Source organism: Pangasianodon hypophthalmus, chromosome 7 (assembly GCF_027358585.1).
Source record: "Pangasianodon hypophthalmus isolate fPanHyp1 chromosome 7, fPanHyp1.pri, whole genome shotgun sequence".
Classification (NCBI taxonomy): Eukaryota; Metazoa; Chordata; class Actinopteri; order Siluriformes; family Pangasiidae; genus Pangasianodon; species Pangasianodon hypophthalmus.
Window position 1 is genome coordinate 6780908 of NC_069716.1, and position 8674 is coordinate 6789581.

The following is an 8674-nucleotide window of genomic DNA, read 5'->3' on the forward strand; positions in this document are numbered from 1 at the left end:
TCACTTGCTGAATGTTTTTTTTTGCTGTTGATGTTGTTTTTACACCTTCTACAGACTGTTGTGCATGAATATCTCAGGAAAATTAGCAGTTTCTGAAATAGCAAAAAATGAAAACCAGCCCATCTGGAACCAACATCCATACTACAGTCAAGGTCACTAAGATCACATTTTTCCCTATTCTGATGTCTGATGTGAATATTAACTGAAGATCTGTATCTGCATGATTTTATGCATTGGGCTGCTTCCACATGATTGGCTGATTGGATATTATAGGAACAGTGGGCAGGAATGTATCCTTGTCAATCACAGGGCACCATGCACACACATTCACACTACTATTATGTGTTTGAGAAGTGGGAAGAAACCAGAGAACCCAGAGAAAACCCGTACAAGCCTGGAGAGAACATGAGAAACTCCACACAGACGATAACCCGAGCTCAGGAAGGAACTGGCAGACTGTACTGCCCCACATTATTTTTAATTTTATAAAGTTTTTAACCTCATCAAATTCAACACCCATAATCCTAGCACTCAGTACTGCATGCCCTTCATCTTTTTTTAAAACTGTTTATTCACATAGTGACACATGTTTCATATAATGAAGAATCTAAAATTGGATGAGAAAAATATTCAGTTGTTTTAATATTATTGTCTTGAAAATGCGAGGTGTGAACACCAATACCGCATCCAGTCCCTGGGGCTTGAGTCAAACAATAACAGAAATATTGCTCACTTCAGCAGGAACTGGAATCCTTTTACAGCCTGCACCAATAAACACAAGTTCCTTTGCTGTTATATATGCATACTCTAATTAATTACTGTGTGGTTCAATTCTTTAATGTAAAGGAATTGCTAATCTTGCAGTGTTGTCAATTAACTGGAATTAACTAGTGTCTTTTAGTTTTCACTTTAAAGAAAGCCATGCTGCTTCTCTTACTTTTGAGAATTTAAATTGGCAGTGGACAAGAAAGCTGCCGTTTATGGAATGATAATTAGGTACCAAGGGTCTGAGAAAAATTCCAGCTCATGACAAGAACTTTTAAACTGAATGGTTTGTTTTTTAGTCTACAGCCGACTCAGAATTAGCAGAGTTGTGGTTTTGCCATTAAAAAAAAAAAAAAAAAAAAAACTACTACTACTACTACTACTACTACTACTAATAATAATAAAATCTTTTTTTTAATTTTTTATTTTAATGGTGCTTTAATGGTTTCAAAGTATGATTTTTTTTTTTATATATATATATATATATATATATATATAGACATATAAATTATATATATATATATATATATATATATATATATATATATAATATATATAAATATATATATATATATATATATATATAAACCCTGATTGATACCTTTCCAGAACCTTGTCATGGACTTTGATAGCTCCTTAGCCATCATCATGCTGTTTGTTTAGATATGTTCTCTAACAAACTTTGGCATCTTCCAGGATCATATATTTATATTGAGATTATCTGACACTTTTAATTGCACTCCATCCTTTGACTTCTAATGACAACTGGTTGCACGAGAACAGACCAGGGACTTCACAGCTATGGTGATGAATACTTGATTTGTAAATAATTTTGCAACCTCGATTGATTTTTGACTTCTCTGCAAATGTATTGACCCCCGTTCAATATTAACTGCTATTTTGTATAGAGTTAGGACATATATTCCCAATTATTAGCAGAGTGATACAGCGGGTGGCCTTGCTGCCTCCCAGCTCCAGGTCCTCAGTTTGAGTCCATGCTTGGTGCGATCCTGTGCATTTTCTCTGTGTGGAGGTTTGGTGCACATTCTCCGCATGTCTGTGTGGGTTTCCTATGAGCTCTTCATTTTTCCCTCATGTCAGAAGGGGAATTGGATACTCTAAGTAGCCCCTAGGTGTGAATTTGTGTGTGTGAATGTGTGTGTACATGGTGCCCCGCAACAGACTGGTGTCCCCTGCAGTGTTCCTGGGATCGGTTCTGGATCCACCAACACCCTGACTAAGAGAAAGTGCTTACTGAAGATGAATGAAGTGAATGAATCCTAATTAAGTCCATTGCAGGTTGTAATATAACAAAATGTGGAAAATAGGGCTCTTAGCTACCTAAAAGGGTTTTAGTTTGGAAACATTCATCTTCATTTCCTAGAGGGACAATCAAAGAACCCTTAAGGGTTCGAGATTTGATCTCTTTTTATAAGAATACATTAATCTGGTTTTGTCACAAATTCTTCCTCGCAGCACAGCTCCATGTGAGATGTGCACTGCATTCATGTTTTGTTTGGAGTTCATGTCATGTGGTTTTGTTTTGACATGTGCCAAAACATGGGTGTTGTCCCCGCCCCTGTCCTGTCATTGGCTTGATTCCCCATTTTCCATGTGTCCACATACTCTCTATTTAGATCTTGATTAGTTTGTCAATACAAACTCTGCTCTTTCTGTCTTCCATTGTGAAGTCTTATTGTGCATCAGTGTAGTTAAGTCCAGACCTTGTTTTCTTAATTTCCATGTTCTGTGTTTCTGGCTTAGACCCATTTTTCTCATTTTTGACTGTAAATATGCCTTGTTTGATGGTGCCTGCCTGTTAACTGACCTATGTGATGGATATTGATAATGAGTCTTGAATTTTGAATTTGCAGACTAACTAATTCTCCAGATCTCAATCCAAACAAGCTTTTGTGGGATGTGCTGGACAAAAAAGTCAGATCCATGGAGGCCCCACCTCACAACTTACAGAACTTAAGGATCTGGAACTGCTGCTAACATCTTGGTGCCAGATACTACAGCACACTTGCAGAGGTCTTGTATAGTCCATGCCTTGACGAGCCCCAATAGCCAGTTTTAATGTTGTGGCTGATCAATGTGGGTGTGTAATATATATATATATACATACACACACACTGGGATATCCATGCATTATGCTATTATACCCACAGTGAAAAATCCTGAATTAAAAAGCAAAGCTTGCAGAACCAAATGTACAGCTCAATAAAGAAACCACTGAATGAAGATAAATTCACAGTTTCGAATAAATAAATAAATAATAAAAAGTTACAGGGTTCAGGGACTATTTTGATAGTTTAATTAATAGCTTTTTTTCAACCAATTTCCTGTGCATTTAGTCCAAAGCCGGCTTTAGTCCAAGTCCTTGTCACCGTCTGTTCAAAATTTTTCCTCTGGGAAATCCCCATTGTCAACTGAAGGATCATAACGTAACTTAAATTAGCCTGAATCAACTTTGTTATATATCTCCTTGGAGGCCAGAGAGATTTTTATTCTTTCATTACATTAAGATTAATGTAGACTCCAATTTAAATTTGGGAGTGCATTGCATTCTGAAGTGCTTTCCTGTGTGGACATGTTTGTAAGATATGATAAGCATTTGTAGTTGTATTTGTAATACTGTAGTTATGATATAAAGTCAAACATGGCTTCCATATTGGAATGTAGGATATTCAATTAACTGGTTTTGCAGAATTTTGAGCATGCAAGAAATCAGACATCGGACAAGTATTGTATACCTTTGTTTACCATTAGAATTGTTTTTTTATAAGAATAATTGATTGGGGCACAATATTAATTCATCATCTATTTTTAGATTGCCAGTTATCTTCTATTGAGGCTAGCTTGTCAAAAGCCTCATCACATTCCCTTTTTCCTAGAACTACTTGATAGCTCACAGCTGTTCTCATTGTCTTGTAGGTGTGCAACAAGCCAATAAAGATACAGATGTTGCTGACTTGATGAAGATATTTCATCAAGTTCATATTGTTCGTATTCTGCTCTTTCTGTCACCCAAATGTTTAGTGCTCTGACACATTTAAACTTAGTCATTGCCTACTCCCATCTCTCCAATAATACAAGGATTGCTTTACACTAATTTCATTACTCTAGTTTTACACTATGCTTTCCCCACTCTTGGAGCCAATCGATACCAATACTGTGCTGAAAGGAAATCTCTCGTCACTCTCAAGCTTCAGGCTAACATAAGCATTTTAAATTAGTTTTAAACACCAAAAATGCTCTATCTATAGACTTAACACGGCCCCTGGAGGGATTTTGGTTTATAAAAGAAACATAATGTCTCAAACTGATGTGGCTTGAGCATGACATGGTCAGATCTGAGGCCTATACTGGCTTAACAGTGAAAGTTTAGGAGGTCTTAAAATGTAGAGCTAATTAATCAATCACTGAATTAATTAATTGACTTAATAATAATAATAATAATAATAAAATTAAAAGTAGTAGCAGTAGTAGTAGTAGTAGTAAATAATAACAGGTCAGAACTATTAGCTTTGATCATAAAGTTATAAAGTTGCCTAATAGATTGTTAGATTAAAAAAAAAAAAAAATCAGCCTAAACCAGGGATGAATACAGAGATGAAATTAAACACATGTAAAGCCTGGATTATACTTGCGTTTGACAATGTGTATGCAAGATGGCTGCCACATGGTAGAACAATATGCTAAGGGCTAAATGGCATAAGTTTCTAATGGCTAAGTGCAAGGCTAAGTTAATGACATAACAGGAAGACAGAGAACAAACAAGAGTGAACATAGTATTGAATACAAGTCAATAACAAGGCAATGATGATGCACAAAAGATACAAGGCTCTACAAATTGAGAAAGTAAGAGTTGGCCAAAGACACCGTCCCAAAACGAGCCGTGAAACAAGCCGCAGGTGTTAGTAATCAGGGGAGTCAGCATTTGGGACGCACTGCCAGAGACAGAGTCATGACAAATAGGGGCACCCGTTGCATTTCATTAGATCGCAGCTTGTTTTGATATTGTCTGATTAATGGCTCATGTTACTTGCTGTGCTCAAGAAATCTTGCAGTATCCAGGTATCCAGGATGTCCTAGGTTCTTCATTATGCTTGACATCAAAATGGTAGGTTACGTACAGTGGCGTCCAAAAGTCTGAGACCATTAGTGAAAATGCTTCTGTTTGCCATTCTTTTTCAATTTAACACAAAGGTTTTCATTTCAAATAATATTATTAGCAATAACTTGAGTGAAATGTAGAATTTTAGAAATAGTTACATGGATTTCAGATTTTCCTAATATTTGGTACAATAGTGTGAACTTGAGCTGGCATGGACTCTACATAAAACTTGATCGATGATTGATTTTAGATCAAATCTATCAAAGTGTTGTCTGAACACATGCTTCGATAGAGGAGATTAGGCATGAGGAACATCTGACCTTTTGTACAAAGCTTTTAACATAGTCAGTATCATAAATTTGCTTACATTTAATTAGGGCCCTAGAAATAGTGCAGAATCTTGAATAGTAAATATTCAAGATATTGAATGTATACTGTGTTTGTTTTAAATATTTCAAAATTCTAAAAACCTTCTGTTTATTTCCAATTTAAAATAAAATACAATTTAAAAAAAAACAGATTTTCAGTGTGGTATCAGACTTTTAGACTCCACTATATGTAACTGTTGTTCCACAACTATCCTCCAGGGTGGATTCCTTCAGAACTAGTGGAGTTTTCCTGTTTGCTCATTTCCTTGCTGAGTACTAATTGTAAAGTCGTCACCTTGTCACAGTGACTGTGACCTCACGTGTAGCTGATTAACAGTGCAAAGTCAGACTCTTCCTCTGGTCATTCCCATTAACCCAAGTGACCCAGGTGGTCTTGGAGGTCAGTTGTAGACAGCCACAGTTACATACAGAACCATTCTTGGTTTCTAATTTGCCAGGGTGGTTTCCCTGGCAGAGTGCATCAAATTCATCACAAGGGTTTGTACCATGTCCTGGTGGTGCTTCTTGCCAGACAATTAAAATCATCCAGTACAAAGGAAGCAGTGTTGATATTATAAATGGGTAACAGTAGGCCAACTGAGTGAAGTGAGTGGAGGAGTAAAGTCTAAATAGAAAAAGTTAAGTAAGTTAATAGTACTTGCACTTAGGGTAGAGCTAACCTGAAATGCCATTAGAACCAACCAAGCTGTAAAGGTGGACTACAGACAGTACCAGTGAAATGAAAAGAAAATATGTACCTTGCCTAACCTAACCAAAATTACAGTGGTTGGCACTCACCCCTGACCTGGTGTGTCTATACAGGGTCATACTACTGAGGAGGAATGTAAAGGCACACCCAACCTATCTGTCCACACATCGCGTTGGAGGGTGAGAGCAACAGAGCTGGTGAAAAAGAGGAAAACGTGCCAGCAGCAAAGTGAGGCTAAAACACACTACTTTAGCTTGACATTTACACAAGCTAGCCAAACAAACCTCTGGAAACAAAGCAGCCTCACACGCAGAGCAGCCACTACCACCACACACTTCCAAGAGGGCGCTTTTATCCACGTACACCCACCTTTCTTCTGAAAACAGCACTTCCAATTGGTGGACCAGGGAGCAGCAACCGCACACCAGCGACACAACCACTGGTTGAATCGCCACCTGTGAGCAAGTAAGGTTGGAGAGAAAATATGCTTCTCTGGCACGTAACAATGGGAATCACTCAGGGTCTAAATGCTGTATTGTACTGAGGTTGAAAATCACTTCAACTCAGCACAGAGCACATGGGTTGTTACAAAGCAACATTCAGTAAAATCTAACAAATGGTCGATGGTGAATGCCATGCCACCACTTCACAAATGTCCACAAGTGGTACTCCTCTTAGTGCCACTCAGAAGGTAGCTATAGTGTTTATTGAATGGCATTTAATGGAAGACCTGCCTTCAAGCATGATTCACTTCCTTTACACAGTGGTCTAACCTGATTCTCACTGGACAAATGGCTAGCCTGGACACATTCTTATCCACAGTAGCAGAGAGGCTGATAGGTTTATTGATAACAAATGCACAAACAGTAGCTGCAGGACAGTAAAGAAATCACCATTTACTTTTGTCAGGTGCCTACATTCTCAAAATTGCTGGGTTAAAAACCTAATCTGGGTTAAGTTCATAAACATTGCACTGAATCCAGTATGGACTAACGCAGCTTGTGGTGTTTTAACCCAGCGAGGTTGGGTAAGGACTCAGCAATACAAGCTTGATTTTATTTATTTATTTATTTTTAATCCAAATTGTAGATGGAAATTATTACATTATTGGGCTCTAGCCACCAAAGTTGTTATGGTTACAGTGTGCTTATCACATTAACAGCCTTTTTTTCATAGTAGCACAAAAGAAGCCCCAGGCAGCACTTTTTCTGGAAGAAGCACTTGTTTTTTTCACTTTAAAAAAAAAAAAAAACCTCCAGCCTTAAGAGTAAAACATGATATTTTGAAATCCTGAGTGACGAATATCAAAAATTGGCCTGGAATTTTACTTGACTCCACTGCTAGCCAATAATCTGTCTCATATGACCGAGAAAATGCGAGAAAGAGAAAGTCATTTTTAACTAGCTAGATGTAACGTAATAGTAATAGTAATGTAGCAGCCCAGAATTAGGTAACTTAATGTGAACTGAAATATAATTCTGTAAAATGTAGAATCTAATCTAAATCTAAATGTGACTAAGAAGTCACATTTTCCCCTCAATAATATTAGCTAGTGTACTTCTTGTCAGGGTTCAATTAACTCATAAATTAAGTTAAATGTGAACAAAAAGCTTACATTTGTTACATTTCTTTCTTTTCTCTTCACCACTCTGTCTTGACAGGCTCATTGGAAAATTCCAAAAAAATGAATCTTGACATTCTTTTCAGCAACCCAGCATTTTCACAATGTGTGCTTGGTAAAGAAAAAAAAAAAGAAGAAAAGAAGACATGAAGACACAAGGAATAATCATCACAAATGCAATAAATTTGCTTCCCAAAGGAAAAAAAAAAATTCAACTGTTCCCTTATCTTCAGAGACCTCAGGGAGCCTATTAAAAATGTCTAAATCCTTAGCTGCCTTACTTTTGGGAACTTTTAACACCTGCTTATTGCATACATAATGAATCATAGCCACTGCACATTCAAGACATCATCATTATGTCCAGTGCATCATCCAGTTTTATAATTCTGTGCACACATCAAAAGACTTTATTTTATCTACAAAAAGAATAAATAAATAAAATAAATTAAAAAAAATCAGACTTCCATTAACGTTGAGTCAATTAACATGTTTTATAGAGAGGGAAAAGAAAATATTCAGCCTAATGATAACCTTTTCTTCTCTCCATTTCTTGCTTACAGAATCACACTGAAGATGAATATTCAGCTTTTTCTTGTGTGACATAATCTAAAATGGGGCATTATGAAATGCAGTGTAGTAAACCATAAGTGCAAGAAAATTCGGTCACCACCAAGGTTGAAATAATACAGTGAAATACGACTACAGAGTGTGATATTTCCTTTTATTATTCAGTCGCTCAAAGGTGTTGACAGAAATGGGCAGAAAAAATTAATATATAAGTAATTCAATTCCTGTGAACACCGGGCATGAGGTGCGAATACACCATGAATGGGATTCCAGTCCATCTCTGGGGACCAGGTGCGAGCACACACACACACACACACACACACACCCTCATTCACACTTAGGAGCAGTTTATCTTAGCCAGTCCACCTACTGGCATGTTTTTGGGAGGAAACCAGATAACCCGAAGGAAACCCATTTGGATATGGGGATATCATGCAAGTATAAGGCATCAAAATTCCATAATATCATCTGTAATTGTGCCTTATTTTGGTTTTCTTTCAAAAATCACATTTCTTTAACTCCAG

At 36.9% G+C, this 8674-nt stretch overlaps 1 long non-coding RNA gene across 1 annotated transcript; it reads left to right on the top strand.

Moving 5' to 3' along the window:
• The first annotated feature begins 4757 nt into the window (after positions 1-4757).
• LOC128318643 (uncharacterized) lies at positions 4758-7956 on the top strand. Its single transcript, XR_008302067.1, has 3 exons — positions 4758-4891; positions 6076-6427; positions 7624-7956. It is a non-coding gene; the product is annotated as an uncharacterized LOC128318643 (long non-coding RNA).
• The last annotated feature ends 718 nt before the right edge of the window (positions 7957-8674 follow it).